This window comes from Hemicordylus capensis, chromosome 4 (genome assembly GCF_027244095.1).
Source record: "Hemicordylus capensis ecotype Gifberg chromosome 4, rHemCap1.1.pri, whole genome shotgun sequence".
Classification (NCBI taxonomy): Eukaryota; Metazoa; Chordata; class Lepidosauria; order Squamata; family Cordylidae; genus Hemicordylus; species Hemicordylus capensis.
Window position 1 is genome coordinate 12,251,826 of NC_069660.1, and position 22,620 is coordinate 12,274,445.

Below are 22,620 nucleotides of genomic sequence, written 5' to 3' on the forward strand. Positions count from 1 at the left end.
CCTGGAGCGTGCCTGATCCTGGTGCGTGCCCGATCCTGGTGCGTGCCTGATCCTGGTGCATGCCCGATCCTGGTGCATGCCCGATCCTGCCCGATCCTGGAGCTTGCCCGATCCTGGTGCTGCCCCACCAGGTAGCTCGAGTTTTGTACTCGGGCTAAGGGTATGAATGCACCCGTCTACCCTGGTACCTGGTCCTGTGGCTGCTCAGGCTGCAGGCAGCTAGCCAAGAAGCGAGAGCACCTGGCAGCAGGGAAACCCCCATTGTGGGATTTCTGGAGGCTGGACTGCTTTCCCTGGCCTCCAGATCTCTGTTCCGCTCCCAGCAGCACCACTCGTGTGGGCGCACAAGTGCCAAGAAGACAACGGGGATCATCGGGGGGGGGGGTGGAGGTAAGTATGATCCTGCCTTCTCCCCTGCCCTCCCCTGTGAACGTCCTTGAGGGTCTCCTCACGAATAGTGAGAACAGCCTCTAGGGGAGTGGTGGGGAGAGTGGGCTTAGCCTGCTCTCCTCGCAGACGAGCAGACAGTCTGCTCTGGGCAGCCGCAGCGGCCACCCACTCAATTGCACGACCCCCCGGAAGCTCCAGCATGCCCTGCACTCTCTCCGCTAACCTAGCTATCTAAGTGGGCTAGCTGCTTGTAAGCCACCAGGCTCGCCTGCAAGCCCGGTGGTTTACATGAGTGGCAAAAATCAAGCTAGGCTCTCATAGCCCAATTTTTGCTGCTCGTGGGAATAGCCTCCTTGTGTGGGAGGATCAGGATTCTGTACACCGGCCCCATCTCGAACAGCACACATTCAACAAAATTTATGGACAAAATGCACCTGCATGCATAGAGTCACTTCATAAGACCTATAAAAAACATACATAGGTCTGGGGGGCAGAATGCCAACCCCCATGGACACATAAACACACATTCCTTGCACATGCCATACTGTGTGAACAGGGATTTAGTTCTCACTCCTTTTCTGTGATGGGAGGACATGAGTAAATTGTAGATGGCATTACAGAGGGGGAACCAGACACACGGCTGCCATTTTTGGCAGCAGAGATATGTATATCATATTTCTGGTCAGGCCTACTGGACAAGAGAGCCACCTCACAGTACAGCTCTGACAGAACATTTAAGCTTTTTAAAGCGACCCTCAGCACTGAATTTCCAAATGTGAGTTTTGAAACTGCCCAACATTCAGAAAGTCAAATGCAAATTGCCAGGTTTCACATTGTTCATTCTAACGTGATGTTTTCACATTTGTCCAGAGCAACGTGTGAGGTGCAGAGAGATCATTTCTAGAAAGATCTGGCCGAATGGCTAGTCGCTGCAACCCTCTCATCTTCCGCATTTCCCCAGGTGTCATTGTATTCTTAGCCCATGAGCCCTTTCTCACAATCAGTGAGGAGAAAGGGCTCGAGGGAGAGAAGGGAGGAAGGCTGCTGGAACTTACCTCCCCACAGACGACCCCTCACTCTTTGCTGGGTGGGTGGATTGCCCACCCAGATGATTGCCAGCTGCACCCGGCAAGGCAGATTGCTGGCTGCATGCAAGCAGCCAGGGCTGGAAGACAAGCAGAGAGCCAGGGCTCACTTGCTCTCTTGACCTCATTTTAGAGGCAGGTTCTGGAGTTTGCCAGGTTTGCCACAGCACCACCACTGGGACCCGAGTGGCTCCCAGCAGTCTCACATGCAGGCAAAACCAGGCTGGGCTTCCTTAGGAGTTTCCCTTCCTTTGAGGAGTTTCCCCCTCATTTTATTGAATGCCACACATAGCCCCGACTGACTTAAAAACTCACATCTTCAATCCAAAAACCTTATTTTTACCCACCCACCCCAAAGTATATTTCTTCTCCATCCAACCCCACCCTAAAAAATATTAAGTGAGGCGTTGCTCCTCAAGCTTTCCCTCTGTCAGTACCCCTGTCCACTGGGCCAGCCTTAGATTTACATGCACTGAATTTGCATTTTAAAAGATGGCTGATAGCAAGCCTAGTTAAGACAAATGGGGAAGCACAGACCATGCGGTACTTCTCTTTGATGGATTTGTCCAGATTTCTCAGACCTCCTCTGTTGGCAGCATTTGGTCCTGGCAGCAATCGCTCCACTGTGCCATCCTCTGAAGACAGCCGTGTCCACATATCCACATATGTCTGAAGTCTGGGATTCTCCCATTTCAGCTGCAGAAGATTTCAAAAGAAGGCTCTGGGCCACCGTGGCGATGGTATGATGAATGGTGGGCACTCTGGTATTTTCACCCAAGATGATGAGACAGATAAACCTACCCTCATTTCTGATTTCTGATGTGTCTGATAATAGTATCCTGTGGTTGCCAGGATGGTCCAAAGGGGAAGGAGAAAAAATTGATATGATGCACTGGGAGGAGTTAAGCCTATGCATGGACACAGACAAGGCAGAAGGCACAAACATAACCCTATGGTCAGGATATCAATGCAATGATAAAAGCTTTTGTCTACAAAGTTTCCTTAGACTGAGTAAAATCATTGGTCCATTTAGCTCAGCATTAGTACATAAGAACATAAGAACAGCCCTGCTGGATCAGGCCCAAGGCCATCTATTCCAGCATCCTGCTTCACACAGTAGCCCATCAGATGCCTCTGGGAAGCCCACAGGCAAGAGGTATGTACATGCCCTCTCTCCTTCTGTGGCTCCCCCTCCCTCCCCTATTGAGAGGCAACTTGCCACTGAGGCTGGAGGTGCCCTATAAGTCTAGTAGCCATTGATAGACCTGAAAAGCATTGCTTACTCTGCACTGACTGGCCGAAGCTCTCTAAAGTTTCAGGCAGGAGTCTTTCCCAGCCCCAACCTGGAGTTGCCAGGGACTGAACCTGGAACCTTCTGCATGCAAACGTGTGCTCTCTCCCACTGGGCTACAGCCACATTACAGCTACCACTTCACCCAAAGCCTCAGGGCTTCTGCTGTAAGTGCTGTTATCAGTAGTGGCAGGGATGTTTGAGATTGCCTTGAGAAATTTCACCACACTAGTTTTAACACTTTTTCAACTAATCTTGAAATTGGTCAAATATTCTGACTGAGGTGGAACTCTACATTCATTCTGAAAACTATGTTGTACACAACTCCCCAGTGAATTTTTGCTAGTCTTCCCAAAATGTTCAAAGTTCCTCAGAGGTTTTGCTTGAGCAGAAACTACCACTTTGAATTTTGCTGTAGGTTAAATTTTGGTGTCAACTCTGCCATCAGTATTTTTGCGAGGTCTTAACACTGAGAGACATTTTACACAGGAACATAGGAACATAGGAAGCTGCCATCTACTGAGTCAGACCATAGGTCCATCTAACTCAGTATTGTCTACACAGACTGGCAGTGGCTCCTCCAAGGTTGCAGGCAGGAGATGCTGCCAGGGAGGGAACTTGGAGCCTTCTGCTCTTCCCAGAGTGGCTCTATCCCCTAAGGGGAATACCTTACAGTGCTCATGCATCAAGTCTCCCATTCATATGCAACCAGGGTGGACCCTGCTTAGCTAAGGGAACAAGTCATGCTTGCTACCACAAGACCAGCTCTCCACCCATTTTGCCATGCTAGTGTAGATTTCCAATGCATTCCTTTCCCCTCCCTGTGAATTTTCTGAGGGCAAATGACTGAATAGTACCTATCCGATGGGCCAGTGCCTCTGTGCCACTTTATGCTATGGAACCTATACATCCCTGCAGCAGCCTGAAGAGGCATGGAGCTATTTAAATTTCAGATCATTTCGCAGCTGCAAACTGTAATAGCAGGGATAATAAATTAGAAGCTGTGCCATCCATTAAAAAGAACCCCAGACACTGCTAATGCCTGTTTGCTTTTCCTTCTGTTCCAGGCATTAGGCAACAGCTGAGGATGTTGAGACATGTTCCAATAAGGCACCTTGGATTGCAGCAATACACATGGTGCTGTGTTGTCATCTAAGGGCCCTCTTATATATTCACAGAATTTAGAAATAAAGCCTTTCCTGGAATGTAACAGAAGAACAGCCCTGCTGGATCAGGCCCAAGGCCCATCTAGTCCAGCATCCTGTTTCACACAGTGGCCCACCAGATGCTGCTGGAAGCCACAGGCAGGAGTTGAGGGCATGCCTTCTCTCCTGCTGTTACTCCCCTGCAACTGTACAATTCCAGTTGTACAATTCCAGACTGCAGGGGGGAAGATGCATGTTTGAATACTCTGACGCGGAAACAAGAAGTGGAAACCTAGTATGTTAAAGAGAAGCATTCAACCTTGCCTCCTCCCTGACATGCTATTGAAAATTGAGTATCCAAAAATGGAAAACAAATCCACACTGGTCCAGTCACTACTGTCTAGGGAAAGTGCTACTAATTCCACTGGATACATATACTGGCCCTGAAATCCCGGCTTAGGACAAGGAAAGACGGAGGACAGAACTAGATTGTGAAGCTATTCACGCAAACACAGGCAAAACCAGGCTACAGAAACCCAGCCCAGCCCAGTACACATTGCCTTTGTGTGTGTGTATCGGTGGCAAACTCGCCACTGTAGCCACCCTCCTAAATGAGGTTATGAGAGCCAGCATTCTCTTCCTTCCCCGATTTTCCTGATCATCTTCCAGCCCCGGAGCAAGCATCCGGGACTAGCAGACTGTGGGGCTCCCAGTCAGCTTCAGGGAGGGTGGATCACGTGGTGCATTATGGGAGTTTTGGGGTGGGGCAATGTGTCCCGGCACGCCAACCCTCCATGCTGCTGGGTGGGCAATTCGCCCACACAAGAAGGAGCCCTCAGTAATCTGTGGGGAGGTCAGCTTTTTAAGGCTTCCTCCCCGCTAACCTCTCCTCTTTAGGAGAGGAGAGCTGGTTTTGTGGGAGCAAGCATGACTTGTCCTCTTAGCTCAGCAGGGTCTGCCCTGGTTGCATATGAATGGGAGACTAGAAGTGTAAGCACTGTAAGATATTCCCCTCAGGGGATGGAGCCGCTCTGGGGATAGCAGAAGGTTTCAAGTTCCCTCCCTGGCAGCATCTCCAAGATAGGGCTGAGAGAGATTCCTGCCTGCAACCTTGGAGAAGCCGCTGCCAGTCTGTGAAGACAATACTGAGCTAGATGGACCAATGGTCTGACTCAGTATATGGCAGCTTCCTATGTTTCCATGTTCCTAACCTTCTTGCCCTTTATCTGTAAGGGATCTGAGTAAGGAGTAAGGGCTCTTTATAGAGGCAAACTCTTGCTTCCCCCGGCAAAAAAAAATCCACATTTGATGAGAATTTTTGTTATTCTTTTTTGCTGAGGGTTCTTTTACAAAGTAAAGTAGTGGGGTGGCTTCAGACAGAATAAAGGACTAGTGAGGAAAGGGGCTCCTCCTTTTCCAGCTGTTTATCTGCTTAGAATCACCTCAAGATGCTTTTCTCTTCAAGGGAGAAATATGTGGGGACCAGTATGTTTTATCTGTCTGGGAGAAAAGCAGCAGGTGAGGAGCAACTGTGGGGCAATTATGAGGGAACAAACAGCTGGGAAGGAAAGGGTTAAGCAGCTTTCCCCCCAACTCCAACTCAGTTCTCACTTTGCACCAGTCCACCACTCAATCTGAAGCTTCAGCTGAGAGGAGAAAGTGGTTAGGGAAATGAATGATAGAATGTGTGTCATGTAACACTTCCTTGACATCCTAAATTGTCCAGGGTCTCTTATTGTGGCCCTGACCTCGAGAGCCACCCAGGAGATAGAACCTGAGGGGGAAGAGCCAGGCAAACCTCCGTCACCACCCTCAGTTGCTGATGCAAAGGACCCAAGTCTTGACGGAAAGAATGAACCAAGCAATGAGGAGCGTCTTTAGCTCCTTTAGGAAGAAGGACCAGGGGTTCTGAAGAGTTCCAGAGTGATATAGCACTGATGCATTGCTCATATGAGTGGATTTCACTGATCTCCCCTTCCCGTGGAAACACCCTGTGCAACCCAAACATAGGTCCAAGTCTTCTTTTTTGCACATGCAAGGCTGGCTCTTGATTTCAAGGGTCTCTTAGCAAACTGCCTCCCCACATGGGTCACTTTTCCTTGAGTGGAACCCAAGGATTCTTCCCTCAGATAAGCCAAATTATCACAATATTGGCAATGCTGATTAAAAAAAAAAAAATCAGAAAAAATCTCTACTTCTCAGTGGACATGAGCACTTGACTCTAGCTGGGCTTAACTTTGGTGAGGAAGAGAAACTCTGGTAAATATGTTGTTGCTGATTTTAAAATATATTTGCTAGTAATTTCGGCTGGAGCAGTCATTATCTTGCCAAGGCAGCTGTTGGAATATTAACTAGGCACAGCAGTAACAAGTGGAATATAATTAGCCCTCCTTGTTCCAGTGAATTTTTCAGTTTTAACTGGGAACAATTTGCAATGAATCTCCACACGGTTGTAATTAACTTAACGAATGTGCTGCACATACAGTACAATGCTGCCAAGTGCTAAAGGAGATCACAAAGGTTTTCTGCTGAGTGGGCAAAGCTATTTCTTAATTTTGACCCGATGTTACACACCAGGGATATGGTATCTTTCCCTTGTTTTAGCAAAGGCCAGCTCTGCTGAGAGACTTGATGGGAAACACTATATCATTTCCTGACTGGAGAGGTGGCTTTGTGATTGTGTATTGACATCCAGACAATACATTATTACAGCAAAAGGAATGCTCTTGTTCTCCTCTTGTGGTGGGTGATATCCTTTCCTTCTTTCCTTCCTTCCTCATTTATTGGAACGTCGTTTATTGGAATCGCGAAAGAAGTGTACCATTAAACCTCATCACAACGTCCCCTCCCATAATCCTTGAATGCATGGAGGGGGAGTGAAGCACACTGCTTAGCCCCTGAACAAATATGCCCACTGGCCAATCCCCCTCCCAGAGACACTCTGTTATTTGGAACTTTGGCTGGCCAATGTGATCGATGCTAATTTGGATGGCCGATGGGAGCTTTTTTCCTTCTTGAAAGCCAACAGGAGTAAAAGGGGGAGCCAAATCCCATTTGGATCAGGACCATGGTGATGGGTGGGGTTGAAGCCCTCCCCCAATTGAAGTCCCAGTTCGCAGGGGCCTAATCCAACTGTTATTTAATATTTCAAAACAAGCATACATTTGCAAAGCATGTGCTGGAAGTAACATGTCCTTTGACCCGAAATCGGTGGCTGACATAAGCAGTAGTCTAAGTAGGGCTGGGAGTCACGGGCACTGCTGCAGCTGTGGACACGGAAGCAGGGGTGCCACTGTTTTTGATGGGCAGTTGCATAAGCAGCCTCTGCTCTGTTTCCCCCATTGCAGTGAATGGGGGGAATTGTGGGGGTGCTGCTGGCGCAAATGCTCATCAGAAACAGCAATCCCACCACCACCGCATCCACAGGAGTGGGGGCACCAAGATCTTCTTCCCCGCCTTAGACCTGCACATTATGTCAGCCATCGAGGCTGTTCACACACACACAGCCCAGCCTGGGCGAGGCTGTGTGTGAGAGGTGGCAGGATCGAGCCCAATCCCAGCACTGCCCCCACGCCTAGCCCTGTATTTTAATCCAGTGTTTAGCTGAGGTACCTCAGCAGGCCATTATTTGGGTGATTGTTGCTGGGTTAAGAGGCTTTCCCCAGGCCTGCCACCATTTCCGGCAATGAGCCGGCGGGAAGGGGCACCCTGGGATGCGGGAGGAGGGGAAGTCCTCCAGCTCTCGACTCCTGCCAACGCCATGCCTCCACTCGTGTGGATGTGCAGCACAGCAGGGTAGATGGCATCCGATGCTCATCAGCTGGTGAAGGCAGGCAAGTTCCTGCCTTTCCCGCAGCAGGCAAGCAGTCACAGGGATGGAGCCACCATTGGACAAACAAGTTCAAGAAACCAGCCCACGCCAAATCAAGGGCCATGAGTGCGGCCTCAGACAAGCCCGCCCCCGTGTGTCTGACGTCAGATGCAGGGGTGTTATTTCGTTCCCAAACGGAGCTGCGCAGTACTGTTTGGGGCCAAAATCGGTCCGCACTGTGTTGGCAGCGTGGCCAGAGTGACTCTCCCTGCCTTAAAGTGACTCACCCTGCCTTCTTATGCCAGATGCTCTCCACTCTTTAGCCCTTTTCAGACATTATGATTGTTTGTTTGTTTGTTTGTTTGTTTAACCTATTTCTATACCGCCCAAACTCACATTTCTGGGCGGTTTACAACAGAAAGTTTAAAACATTAGTTAAAATGAAATAAATAACAGAAAGGTTAAACCATTAATTAAAACAAAGTAAATGATAACAGAAAAGATTGACACATTACAACAATTTGAAATTTTAAAATATTTTTAAACAATGTTAAAACTATTAAAACACTATTTAATTAAAAGCCTGGGTGAACAGTTGCATCTTTAACGACTTTTAAAAAGTTGTCAGAAATGGGGAGGCTCTTATTTCAGCAGGGAGCGCGTTCTAAAGCTCTGGGGCAGCAGCGGAGAAGGCCTGACCCCAAGTGGCCACCAGACAAGCTGGTGGCAACTGCAGACGGACCTCTCCTGATGATCTCAATGGGTGGTTAGATTGCCCAATTAAACTGTATACCCAAAAGGAGGAAAGGTACCACTAAGTCCAGGAAGATGCCAGCATGGCTCACGGGTACAGTCAAGGAAGCCATAAAAGGGAAGAAGACTTCCTTCTGAAATTGGAAGGCCTGTCCAAACAAAGAGAAAAGAAAGGAACACAAACTCTGGCAAAAGAAATTCAAGGTGACCATAAGGGAGGCAAAAAGAGAGTTTGAGGAACATTTAGCCAAAAGTATCAAGGGGAATAACAAAAACTTCTTTAAGCACATCAGAAGCAGGAAACCTACCAGGGAGGCAGTTGGACCATTAGACAATGAGGAAGTGAAACAATGAGGGAACATTTAGCTAAAAGCATGAGGGGAATAACAAAAACTTCTTTAAGCACATCGGAAGCAGGAAACCTGCCAGGGAGGTGGTTGGACCATTAGACAATGAGGGAGTGAAAGGGATTACTAAAGAGGATATGGAGGTTGCAGAGAAGCTGAATGAGTTCTTTGTGTCTGTCTTCACGGCAGAGGATACTGAGCATATACCTGTTCCTGAACCAAGCTTTTTAGGGATGGAGGCTAGAGAGCTGAGTCAGGTAGAAGTGACAAGGGATGATGTTCTAAACTGTCTGGAAAAACTGAAAGCTAACAAATCACCAGGGCCGGATGGCATCCATCCAAGAGTCCTCAAAGAACTCAAATGTGAAATTGCCGACCTCTTTGCTAAAATATTTAACTTATCCCTGAAATCGGGCTCTGTACCAGAGGACTGGAGAGTAGCAAATGTAACACCGATTTTCAAAAAGGGATCTAGGGGTGATCCGGGAAATTAGAGGCCAGTTAGCCTAACGTCCGTTCCAGGCAAATTGATGGAAAGCATCCTCAAGGATAAAATTGTAAAGCACCTAGAAGAACAGGCCCTGCTGGGAGTGAGCCAGCATGGCTTCCGCAAAGGTAAATCTTGCCTCACCAACCTTTTGGATTTCTTTGAGAGTGTCAACGAGTGTGTGGATCAAGGTGATCCAGTTGATATAGTATACTTGGACTTCCAAAAAGCTTTTGCCAAAGTTCCTCATCAAAGACTCCTGAGGAAACTTAGCAGTCATGGGATAAGGGGACAAGCACATGTGTGGATTGCTAACTGGTTGAAAGACAGGAAACAGAGGGTAGGTATAAATGGAGAGTTTTCACAATGGAGGGAAGTAAGAAGTGGGGTCCCCCAGGGATCTGTACTGGGACCGGTGCTTTTTAATTTATTCATAAATGATCTAGAAGCAGGGGTAAGCAGCGATGTGGCCAAATTTGCAGATGATACCAAACTCTTCCGGGTAGTGAAATCCAAAACAGATTGTGAGCAGCTCCAAAAGGATCTCTCCAAACTGGGGGAGTGGGTGACAAAATGGCAAATGCAGTTCAATGTTAGCAAGTGTAAAGTGATGCACATTGGGACGAAAAACCCCAACTTCAAGTATATGCTGATGGGATCCGAGCTGTCGGTGACGGACCAGGAGAGGGATCTTGGGGTCGTGGTGGACAGCTTGTTGAAAGTGTCGACTCAATGTGCGGCAGCTGTGAAAAAGGCAAATTCCATGCTAGCGATCATTAGGAAAGGGACTGAAAATAAAACGGCTAATATTATAATGCCCTTATACAAAACTATGGTGCAACTACACTTGGAGTACTGCGTACAATTCTGGCTACCACGTCTAAAAAAGGACATTGTAGAACTGAAAAAGGTGCAGAAGAGGGCAACCAAGATTATCAGGGGCCTAGAGCACCTTTCTTATGAGGCAAGACTACAACACCTGGGGCTTTTTAGTTTAGAAAAAAGATGACTGCAGGAAGACATGATAGAGGTCTATAAAATCATGCATGGTGTGGAGAAAGTAGATAGAGAGAAATTCTTTTCCCTCTCACACAACACTAGAACCAGGGATCACTCCATGAAATTGATTGCCAGGAGGTCTAGGACCAACAAACGGAAGTACTTTTTCACACAACGCATAATCCACTTGTGGAATTCTCTGCCACAGGACGTGGTGACAGCCAACAACCTGGATGGCTTTAAGAGGAGTTTGGATAACTTCATGGAGGAGAGGTCTCCATCAATGGCTACTAGTCGGAGGGCTGTGGGCCACCTCCAGTCTCAAAGACAGGATGGCTCTGAGAACCAGTTGCAGGGGAGTAATGGCAGGAGAGAGGGCACGCACTCAACTCCTGCCTGTGGCTTCCAGCAGCATCTGGTGGGCCACTGTGCAAAACAGGATGCTGGACTAGATGGGCCTTGGGCCTGATCCAACAGGGCTGTTCTTATGTTCTTATGTGGTGGGGTTCATGACAAAGAAGACATTGGGGCTATTCTCACGATCAGCCTAAAATGGGCTAGGAGAGCCTAGCCCAATTTTGGCTGATCGTGCAAACTACTGGGCTCGCAGGTGAGCCCGGTGGGCTTACAAGCGGCTAGCCCACTTTTTTTAGCCCTCCCCTTAGCCCGGGTTTGCAGAGCGAGTGCTCTGCAAACCCGGGCTTTCCGATCGTGAGTAGCTGCGGCATGGCTGCGCACCACAGCTGTGCACGAGGAGACCCCCCAGAGGGGAGGCGAAAAGCCACCTCCCGGCTCCGGGGGTCTCCACAGTATGCCCTGCATGCTCGCGCAGGGCATGCTGGAGCTTCCAGGGAACGCGCGGCCCCCCGAGCTCCCCAGCCCCCACTGGCTCCGTCACGGAGCCGGCAATCATGTGGGCAGCCGATCTGGCCACCCAGGGCTCCCACCGGGATCGTGTGTAAGGAGAGCGGGCTTAGCCTGCTCTCCCCGCAAAGGCTGCAAAGGCAAGTCTCACTGATTGTGAGACCCGCTTCGTTCTCTTAAGTACCCAGGGCCCAAGCCGTTTAGGGCTTTATAGGGGTTATAACCAACACCTTGTATTTTGCCTGGAAACTCATCGGCAGCCAGTGTAGCTCTTTCAGTACAGGAGTAACATGAACTCTCTGAGATGACCCAGAGAACAACTTGGCTGCCGCATTCTGGACCAACTGTAATTGCCGGACTACATACAAGGGCAGCCCCATGTAGAACACATTGCAGAAATCCAGTCTGGAGGTTACCAGCAGATGTACCACTGTCCTGGGGTGGTTTATCTCAAGAAATGGACACAGCTGGTGTATCAGCCAAATCTGATAGAAGGCACTTCTGGCCACTGCCTCAACCTGAACCACCAGGGAGAGGCTTGGATCCAGAAGCACCCCCAGACTGAGTAACTGTTCCTTCCAGGGAAGTGTGACCTTTTCCAGAACAGGCAGATCAAGCTCATCTCCTGAGTTCTGACCCCACACAATGAGTCTTATCTGGATTCAGTCTCAGTTTGTTATCCCTCATCCATTCCAACACCGCCTCCAGACAGACATTTAGGGAGGTTATGCCCTCTCCCGATGTTGTTGACATGGAGAAATAGATTTGGGTGTCATCTGCATACTGATAACACCCTGCACCAAATCTCCTGATGATCTCTCCCAGCGGTTTCATGTAGATGTTAAACAACATCGGAGACAATACAGAGCCCTGAGGGACACCATACAAAAGTTCAGATTTTGTAGAACAACAGTCTCCAAGGGCCACCATATGGAACCTACCCGAGAGGTAGGAGCGGAACCACCGCAAAGCAGTGCCTCCCACTCCCAACCCCCTCAGACACTCCAGAAGGATACTATGGTTGATAGTATCAAAAGTTGCTAAGAGGGCCAAAAGGACCAACAGAGTCACACTCCCTCAGCCAATTCCCAATTGGAGATCATCCATTAAGCCAACCAAGACAGACCAAGACAGTCTTAAATGGGTCTAGATAATCAGTTTCCTCTAAGACTGTCCGGAGCTGGCAGGCCACCACTCTCTCAATTATCTTGCCCAGCCATGGAAAGTTGGAGACAGGCCTGTAGTTGCTCAACTCTTAGGGATCCAAGGCAGGCTTTTTCAGAAGTGGTCTAATAATTGCCTCCTTAAGACAAGGAGGCATCCTGCCTTCCGTCAGAGAAGCATTTATTATCTCTACCAAGCTTTCTACAACAACCCCCGCCCCCACCAGACAGTATAAGCCATGTTGGGCAAGGGTCAAGAGAACAGGTGGTAGGCCACACTGCTCCAAGCAGCTCATCCACATCCTCAGGGTCACAAACTGGAACTGATCCAGCCGAACCACACAAGAGGAGTCACCGGACACCTCCACATCAGACAGTGAGGCTATTCCAATGATCAGGCGAAATCGTGCTAGGAGAGCCTAGCCCAATATCGCCTGACCATGTGAACCACTGGGCTTGCAGGCAAGCCTGGTGGCCTCCAGGCGGCTAACTCGCCAAAGTAACCCCCCCCAAAACCAGGTTTGCGGAATGAGCGTTCTGCAAACCTGTGTTTTTTTGCTCGTGAGTTGCCGCGGCATGGCTACTCATGAGTCGACCCCCGACCAGGAGGCTGAAAAGCAGCCTCCCGGCTCGGGGGTCTCTCCAGCATGCCCTGCATGCTAGCGCAGGGCATGCTGGAGCTTCCGGGAGCCACGTGGCCCCCCAACTCCCCAGCCCTGGCTGGCTCCATGACAGAGCCGGCAGTCATGCAGGCAACCACAGCGGCCGCCCAGAGCAAACTGCTGCTCGTCTGCAGGGAGAGCGGGCTAAGCCCGCTCTCCCCGCAAACCCCCTAGAGGCTCTTCTCAATGATCACAAGAAGAGGCTCACTGAAATAATTGTAGAGTCTAAGTCAGCCCGAATACAATACATTTTTTCCACAAAGAAATTATTAAACATGTCACAGTGGGTAATTGATGGTTCCAGATTCTGATTCAAGGGAGAAGGGGCACATACTAGCCCTCTCAGAACCCAGAACAACTCCACCGGACGTGAACTTGTTGATGCAATACAGGCAGAAAAGAATTGCTTCTTTGCCACATGTATTGCCAGAGGATAGATTTTCAAATGCGCTCTGTGTTGCAATCTCTCGGATTCAAGTTGAGTCTTTCTCCAGTTGCACTTGAGTCATCTACCTCACCACTTCAGCCCCTGTAATTCTTCCATATACCAAGGGGCCAGTTTTGAAGCAGGTCGGAGAGGACACTTAGGAGCAATCATGTCTATCGTCCCAGTGAGTTTGCTGTTCCAGTTCTCCACCAGGGCATCAACAGGATCACTGGCAGAGCCATCATTAAATCCCTCCAAGTCTTCTTGAAATCCTATTGGATCCAATAACTTACTTGGGTGGACCATCCTAATAGGTCCCTCACCCCTGCTAAGGTGGGAAGTGGTTGTAAGCCTAACCTTAACCAGATGGTGGTCCGTCCATGAAAATGGGGAAATCACAGGATTCCCCACCCACAGAACACCACCCTGATCAGAGTGAAAGACCATATCAAGCATGTGACCAGCAATGTGCGTCGGTCCTGAGACCACTTGGGATAGGCCCATAGTTGTTATGACCACTATGAACTCCTAAGCCACCCCAGACAGATTGGTCCTGAAATGAACATTGAAGTCCCCCACCACCAGAAGCCTGGTGGACTCCAACACCAAGTCCGAGACCAAGTCCATCAGCTCAGGGACTCTGTTGAGAAGCGGGGCGATCAGTACACCAACAGAAGTCCTAATCTATCCCTGGTCCCCAAACTTAAGTACACACATTCGATATGGTCTAACACTTCCACAGGGATCCTGGTAAGAGAGATGTTATTCTTATAGACCACAGCCACTCCACATCCCCGCCCACGGTCCCTCTCCTGCTCCTCAACAGAATACCCTGGAGGGAGAAGCTGGGACCAGACCGGGTCACCAGCCTCCCCCAACCAGGTCTCCGTAATACATACTAGGTTGATGCCTTCATCCAGAATCAAATTGTGGATGGTTTCTGATTTGTTCTGGACCAACCTGGAACAAGGTGAGGTTCCAAGGGTAGTTGACACTGCTCCCCAAGGTTGAAGAGCTGGCAGGACAGCCGGAAGGGCTGTTAGCTATTAGATTTCCAATTCCCCTTCCCCTGTAATGACCCGCTGACCTGCCAATGTTACTTCTTCTGTTCACCACCACCACTGGAATTGCCTCCCCATAATCAGTACAATGTTGTACATGTGTTCAGATGTCTGTACACATATACATGTTTTGTGTGAATGACTGTATCTTTATTCATTTTCAAAGTGAACCTGGCCTCCTGAAATGCAGAGTACAGATAGGAGATGTACTGTTATATGTGCATTCAACATAAAAGCTGCATAACTGTACCTTTGTGCAGATCTGTACCTATGTACATTGCATGCAGAGTGTGTACACTGTATACACATTGAACATAATGTGTGAATAGGAACATAGGAAGCTGCCTTATACTGAATCAGACCATTGGTTTGTCCAACTCAGTATTGTCTATCCAGGCCTGCTCAACTTAGGCCGCCACAACTGTTTTTGGACTACAGCTCCCATAATCCCTAGCCATAGTGGCCAATAGCCAGCGATTCTGGGAGTTGTAGGCCAACATCTGCAGGAGGACCAAAGTTGAGCGGCACTGGTCTACACAGACTGGCAGTGGCCTCTCCAAGGTTGCAGGAAGGAGTTTCTCCCAGTCCTACCTAGAGATGACAAAGAGTGAGCCTGTGATCTTCTGCATGCAAACAGATGCTCTACCAATAAGCAATGGCCCCATCCCCTAAAGGGAATATCTTATAGCAGACAGTGCTCACATGTCGACAACCATCCAAATGCAAACCATTTAAACCCTGCTTAGAAAAGGGGACCATTCATGCTTGCTACTGCAAGGCATGCTCTCCACCTGAAGGGCTTTTGTCTTGTACAGCAGATCACAGCACGGAGCCCAGGGAGTAACAACATTAAAAAGGAGGGGCAATGAGGAGGGGATGATACACTCAACCTCTTGGCAGGACAAAGTAGGTCAAAGCCTTCCCTCAAGTGGTCTAGTACTGAGCAATATGACCCTTCCAGGTTAGATTATGAGTGGATCTGGACTGAAGGAAGCTGCCCCTTCAGAATCATCTCCCTTTGAATTTTAGTTGTTGCCTTAGCTTTCTTTAAATGCCAGTTAAAACAAGAGGCACATGAAGCATGTATATAGAAGTACCCCATTATCTGTGGGGCTTCCATGGGGGGGGCACAGATAGAGAAACTATGGCTAATGGGACATTAGGGCTATGGGAATTGAGGGGTTAGGTTCCCTAGCCACGAAAATCAAGCCAAAAAACCCGAGCCGGGAGGGGGGACATGAGCAAAAAATGGACAAAAAGTGGGGGGAAGTGGGGTGTGCCTTACCATGTTCTATGTGTCTCCAGCTGCCCAACAATGCCCCCAAACTGCTGGATTCCCCCCCCCAAAAAAAATCACGTTTAAATGTTTAAACAAGCCACCAAATGGCTTCCTTAATTAAAATTAAAATCCTTTGAAGCTCATTTCCGCCCCCCCTGACCCACGGATATGTGAGCCTTAACCCTTTCAGTGCCTGATTTTTTCATGTATAACAAGGTCGGGGAGCAATTGCCCAACCACGGATACATGAAACCCACACTATTAATGGGGTTCTCCTGTAAATGCAAGGCTCCATACATCTCTCCCAAGACCTCATGTAAAGGGCCTTTCATCTGCACACTAGACTGGACGCACACACGTTTACATTCCAGTAGCTTTAGCATGGAAGGAAATCATGCTGGCATGCAAAATCAGCAAGCAGAGGGGAGGGCGTACTGCTTAAGCCCCCTTTCAATGAGATGCCAGGCCACTTGGAACTCCACACAGGTAAACACTTCTCCAACATCACTTTCAACTCAGGCCTTCAGTCAGGGATGAGTTCGACACAACAATGCCATCCACCAGGGCAAAAGAAAAGAAAAATCAATTGGGCTGGCATCCTCCTGGAGCTACAGATAAAATGATGTCAACCGAAAACACCGCTGAAGCAGAAGATGCCATCCTGGGGGAGGGCCAAGGAAATGTATGAAGCCGTGCTTCCAAAAGTCCCCATTCTTGACATGTAATCCCTTGAATATAAGGAGGAGGAGGAGAGAGGGCAATGGGTTGCTTTTTCTTTTCCGATTCCTTCATGTTTTATCATCTTTTCCCATTAAGAACCCTCGCACGAGGACACTTCCCCCGCTCCCCACACCTCGGCATGCAGCAGACAGTTTGCTGTAGCGAGAGATGAAAAAAACATTTTTCTTCTCTCTCTCCTTCTCTCTCCCACTTTGGAGGATGCTTAAACATTCAAAGCAGGCATGTGACTGGCTGCTGAGTTACCGGGTTAATCGTTTTGCTCTGCTTGCATGTCTCACATTGTAGTCTGTTATTTGTTTATACATATTTATTTTCATTTTAATTTTTGACCCAGCCCGTGCCTATTTGGCACAAACTGAGAAGCATGGGGCTGGCTAGGGATGTGCAAACCGGCTCAATGTCAAGCCGGTTCGATCTCGAGCTGGTTCAAGGTCGAACCCCTCAGGGCCAGTTTGGGGGTGTCAGATACCATTAAATTTTGTCCCCCCAAAAGGGGATTTCATTCATTCATTCATTCACCACTGCTGAGGGCTTCGGCAGCCTCTGGGGGTGCTGCTGCAGCCGTAGGGAGGGTCTCCAGTGACTTCCTTCCCCCACCGGCCTCCCCCTATGTCTCCAGTGGCCGGCCTGGCCTGTTTCAAGGCTGTTTCGGCCTTGTTTGCACATGCGGTAGCTATTTTTGGTCCGCTGCACATGCGCACAGGCCATTTACATGACCTGAGTCATGACTTGGTCACACAAATGTCCTGTGTGCATGTGCAGCAGCCCCCAAACAGCCACCATGCATGCAAACAGGGCCAAACCAGCCACTGGAGGCTCAAGGGGAGGCCAGCAGTGGGAGAGGGAACTGCTGGAGATTGCAGGAGGGAGCATCCCTCCAAAGCTGCCACAGCACCTCCACAAAGCTGCCACAGCACACACACACCCCAAGCTGCTGAAGCCCTCTGTGGCAGTGTCAACCTTTATTTTTTTACTAATTTTATTTTTGACAAAACAGGGCCTGAACTGGTTTGAATTTGAACCAAACTGGGGCCCCATTTGTGGGGTGGAAACTGAACATGCCCAGTCTCGTTCAAATCCCGTTCCGATTCGAAACGAACCAAGCAAACCAGTTCGTCCCTGGCGCTTGCAAGCTGGTTCCAAAGCATAGGTTCCTGGTTCCTGAGCCATTTTTGGAAGGGCGGTATATAAATTGAAGGAAGGAAGGAAGGAAGGAAGGAAGGAAGGAAGGAAGGAAGGGCCCCCTCCAAAACACCTTGTTCAGCAGTGGCCACCACCTGGCGTAGAGCCCACAAGGTCTGGCAGCAGTGGCAAGGCAAGGTTCAGTGGAGTAGCTATATTGAACAGGATAGGGGAAATGTCCCTGGGTTCCTGAGGTGGGGGGCTGCCAGCTGGGTGACCAATCGCTCTTTGCTTTCCCCCTCTGGCCTCCCCAACTCAGTGGGGAGGACTCAAGTGAGTCGAGTCCTCTCTAGGAGGGGAGGGGGAGGGCTGTCAGGCAGCATCCCTCCCCCTTCCTCTCCTCTCAACTGGCTGGCTAGTGCTAGTGTTGTTCTTGTATGACTATATCAGGGGGCTGCAGTAGATAGAGATGTTTTTAAAGCATTTCCGAGCCAGTATATGGGCAGACATGCATGTAAAAGTGTCTTTGTGCATGGGGAGTGTGTGATTTTATTTGCACAGGAGCTAAAGAAAATATGTACCCGTAATGTTTTGGGCCATGTCTTTAGGGTTCTTCTGCAGGGAAGAGATGGGATCAGGGGAGGAGCAGGCGGCAGGGGCCCCAGAGAGCAGGGGCCCATCTTCACCTCTTGTCTGAGGGCCCACTCCAACTTGCTACACCTCTAGCAGGACTGGTCGAAGTTGATGGGACAAGTTGGTCCAACAAGAGCCCAAACCAGACTGGGCTTTTAAATTCCACTGTGCTCAGTCAACCCCTGCTGCACTCCACCTCAGGCAGATGGAATATTGTGCAGTATGTCAGCCACTGTTTGGGGCAGGCAGTTGTGGGTATAATTTTTCTTTCTTTCTTTCTTTCTTTTCTTTTTTTACAGTTTATGCTGTGGCTCTGCAGGTGATGGCAGCCCCAATAGCCATGGCATTGTGTAATTATGAGGGAGGTCCTGAGGGGGAAATGGTTGCTGCCGGAGAGATGGGACATGTATAGTTGTATGGTTGTATGGTTTTTCAGGCTTGTTTGAAAAACTGGTGCATTTGTCTCCCTAGGTTCACCACCTGATAATCTGGTCGAGAAAACAGAGAGGGCATTTTGGATTGGCTCGATAATATTCACATGAGAATTGTGAGACAGAGACTCCTTAGATTGGTAGTCTTCAGACTTCCTGCCTTCAGGAAACCCTTCCCACGTTGATTCGCCTGCCACAACAGCCCTGTGTGCTGCAGACAATTCTGGGGCATGTTCTAGAACAGATCAAGTCCATGCACAGGCCAGACTTGTTGAGCCTCACTGTTGTGCTGTGTGAACTGAGAGTGTGTTGGCACTCCCCTCCTTGATAAACTCCTGTTAAGCTTCCAAAGAACTGCAGGATGCTCCAGAACACAGTTTGAAAACCACAACCATAGATAAACTCCTATGAGCTGGGTGTCCGGCCTCAGCAAGGGTCAGACTCCAGGAAGCCAAACTCCAAGACCTGAGGGAGGGGAGTGTAGAACTGGCTGTCAGCTGCACTGAGCCAGAAGCAGATGTGTGGTCCAAAGGAAGCAAGAGCTGAGCACCTGGAAACAACAGAGGATGAGGACCAGGAGAAGAAACACATTTAAAACCAGGCAGGGGGTGAATTCTGAGACAGTAACAGAGGATCAAAAGCAGGCATAGAGTCAAAACCAGGCAAGGGACAAGATCCAAAACATGATCCAAAAAAATAATAATCCCAAACAGCATGAAGCAGGAGTTGAGGCAGAGTCCTCACACATGAGACATGTTTTTCAGACTGAGAAGCAAGCACCAAGGCTAGGGCTTTATAGGGCTTGGTGGACAGGGATTGGTCTTTGAGGTCAGCTGACTGGCTGCTCAGGCAGGTTGGTACTGCAGCCTAGAGGGCGCCCTTTAACCACAAAGCTCAGCTCTTCCGAGCTTACAGGGGAATCAGAGGACTGGTGGCATTAGAGGTAAGGTGCCAGCACCCAACTTTTGGGAGCCACCATTCAAGACAGCCCCTCCAGCTCTTCACACTTGAAATCCCTGCTTATGCTCCTTGATCAGCCGTACTGAATGAGCTACCTCCCATACCTTTTACTGTTCCCTCACTTCTTCAAGGCTAGGCATTTTCAGACCTTTCCCTAAAAATCGGATAACTGCACAGAATCAAACTCCTGAATATAGAAATTGTTAGAAGATGAAGTTAATAGGACTTAAGTCATCACTCAGCCTGATTAGAAAACCTGTTGTGTTTCACCTGATATGGGAGTCAGCAAAACCATGGCACAGCCTGACCTTCTAACAAATGAAACCTAAAAAGCAATTAATGGAGGAGTTATCAGGAAAACAAGGAGAGCAGATATGATTGGTTGGGTAGAACAGAATGTTAAAAGGGCAGGGATTAATTTTCTTAAAATATACCTCCTCTTTTCTGTTCTCATTATTCAGAGAACTCAGGATGTGCCAGGCTTAGCCAAGCAATCATAATGGGTCAACAAACATGGTGCTCCATTATTTCTATTGTAATGACTGGGTATTTAGGTCCTCCAACCAGTGGTGGCACTATACCATTTCCCAACTGCTTAGTTAGTGTTCTAGATATTACTGTGAACTGTTGTTCAGTTCTAAGAATGTTCTAGAAATTCACCCATGTTCTAATAGGAGTGCTTCTGGGTTGATTCACATAAACTGAATAGTCCCATTCTAGTTATATTACTTCCTGTCCTTTTTCAGATACTAGGCTTGTTCACACATTCATCAAAATCATGGTAGAAGCTGGGCTATCCACATTTCTATGATCATAAGAATCCACCCAAATCCCTCCAGCCTGAGTTGCTCAAAGCAGGGTAACTCAGCTTTCTTATCCTGCTTTTAACTGAGGATGGAGGAGAGGAGAGGTCTCCTACCTTGATGCACTGGTCATGTGAACCCACTCGCCTCTTCTACCCAGTCACCAGGATACAGTACATCCTCCCTCACATGGAAACTGTAGAGGGCTGTGGCTGCAGCAGCTGCCACCCGTGGATGCACCACTCTGCAAAGCATACTCTATGATCCTGAAGCTGGAGCAATTTTGGCAGGGCTGCAACTGCCTCCTGCTCCTTCATGGCCAATGGGAGGACAGCTGCTGATGCCATGGGAGTAGTGCAAAGCATGCTGGGAAAGCATGCAAGGTCTTGGGAGGCTTTCCATGGGGTGTCAGGGCTTGCAACTCCTAATTTCAACAATGGATGCTGTACCTGGTCTTGTGGTAGCAAGCATGACTTGTCCCCTTGGCTAAGCAGCCTCTGCCCTAGTTGCATATGAATGGGAGACTAGAAGTGTGAGATATTCCCTGAGGGCACTGAGGGCAAGATATTCCCCTCAGGGGATGGAGCCACTCTGGGAAGAGCAGAGGGTTCCAAGTTCCCTCCCTGGCAGCATCTCCAAGATAGGGCTGAGAGAGATTCCTGCCTGCAACCTTGGAGAGGCCACTGCCAGTCTGTGAAGACAATACTGAGCTAGATAGACCAATGATCTGACTCAGTATATGGCAGCTTCCTATGTTGATGTATTTCCTGGGTTTACTGAATTAAATGGAGGTTGTGGTTGCATGTTGCTAAAGGAGTAGGAGTTCTCCAACGCTTCATAACTAGAATTTATCCCACAGCAGTCGCATAGGGAGAGCATAGGCACGGGGCGGCCCTTCTTTCCTTGCCATGCATGGGAGGAGCAGTAGTGGCGGATGAGCAGCAGGTTTCTCTCTCAGAGAGGCTGCCACTGCCACATGCACAGTGGGAAGAAAAGGGGTATTGGGGTGGCTGCCTCCAGATGCCCACTATGGCAAGCGCAGCAGCCCCGACAGCAGCTGCATCACGCAATTTCAGCTCCGCCCTGTCCCACAGGGTTGTTCTCCCAGGGACGTCTCCCCAGGAAAGGAAATGACAAACAGGCTTGCAAACAGAATGGTATCTTTGCTTGCTTGATCTTTGGATTGGGGCACCCTAGGCGTGATGCTATTCTTTAAAGAGCATTGCACTTAGCATGGAAAGGGCCGCGTCTGCACTTTTCATCAAAGGCAACAGAATGATTTCAGGGGCAAAAATATTTCTTCTTCTCGGGCCTTTTTCTGCTTGGGAGGAAAGGTCAGCAGCGAAAAAAAGATTCCGCTCCGATACGGCAGAGCATTCCGGGATCCTCCATTAATTATATGTAGGGAACAAAGCCATGCATTTTTGTAAGCTTGTAAACTTTCAGTATGTAATAAAACTATGATTTTAGCTCGTAAACTTTCAATATGTAATAAATACAAGCAATGCTAGTATTTCATTTCATGGACTCTTTCTTGGAGCATATATCCAGTACAATTTTTACAAGGGTATTCAAGTAATAGGATATAGCAAGTTAAAAAGAAACAAAAACCTGACCTGAGTCATCTGCCTTTGAACATCTCCTAAAAACATTCCTTTTCAGAGAGACCTCTGGTAGGTTGTCATGGGATATTTCATATCACATTTCTATTGCCCGGGAGCTTTGCTGCTATCCCAGACTTTACTTTTGGGGATCCTCCCACCCCATTACAATATATAAGACCAGCGTACTAAATGGAACTTCAATGTGTAAGGCAGTATACCTCTGAATACCAGATGGAAGGGGCAAACAATGAGGAAAAGCCATCATGGCCTAACTGTGAGCGTCCAGAGCATTCAGGACACTCACAGTCTTTTTGGAAACAGGATGAGGATATTCTCATGGTCACACCAAATCGGCCTAGCCCAATTTGGTATGTGCATGAGAACCATCGGACTCGCAGCCAAGCCCAGTTGTTCTCAAGCGGGTCACCCACTTGAATACCCCTCCCCTTAGCTGAGGTTAGCCGAGCGAGCGCTCCGCTAACCCAGCTTTTTAGATCATGAGTTGCCACGGCGCGGCTCCATGCCACAGCAACTCACAAGGAGACCCCCAGCTGGGAAGCTA

The 22,620-nt window shown here is 48.8% G+C and overlaps 1 long non-coding RNA gene across 2 annotated transcripts in view; it reads left to right on the forward strand.

The window, feature by feature from the left end:
- LOC128352898 (uncharacterized) overlaps nucleotides 1-22,620 on the forward strand; it is a 46,707-nt gene that overhangs the window by 18,460 nt on the left and 5,627 nt on the right. The gene's annotated exons all lie outside the window — the stretch shown is intronic.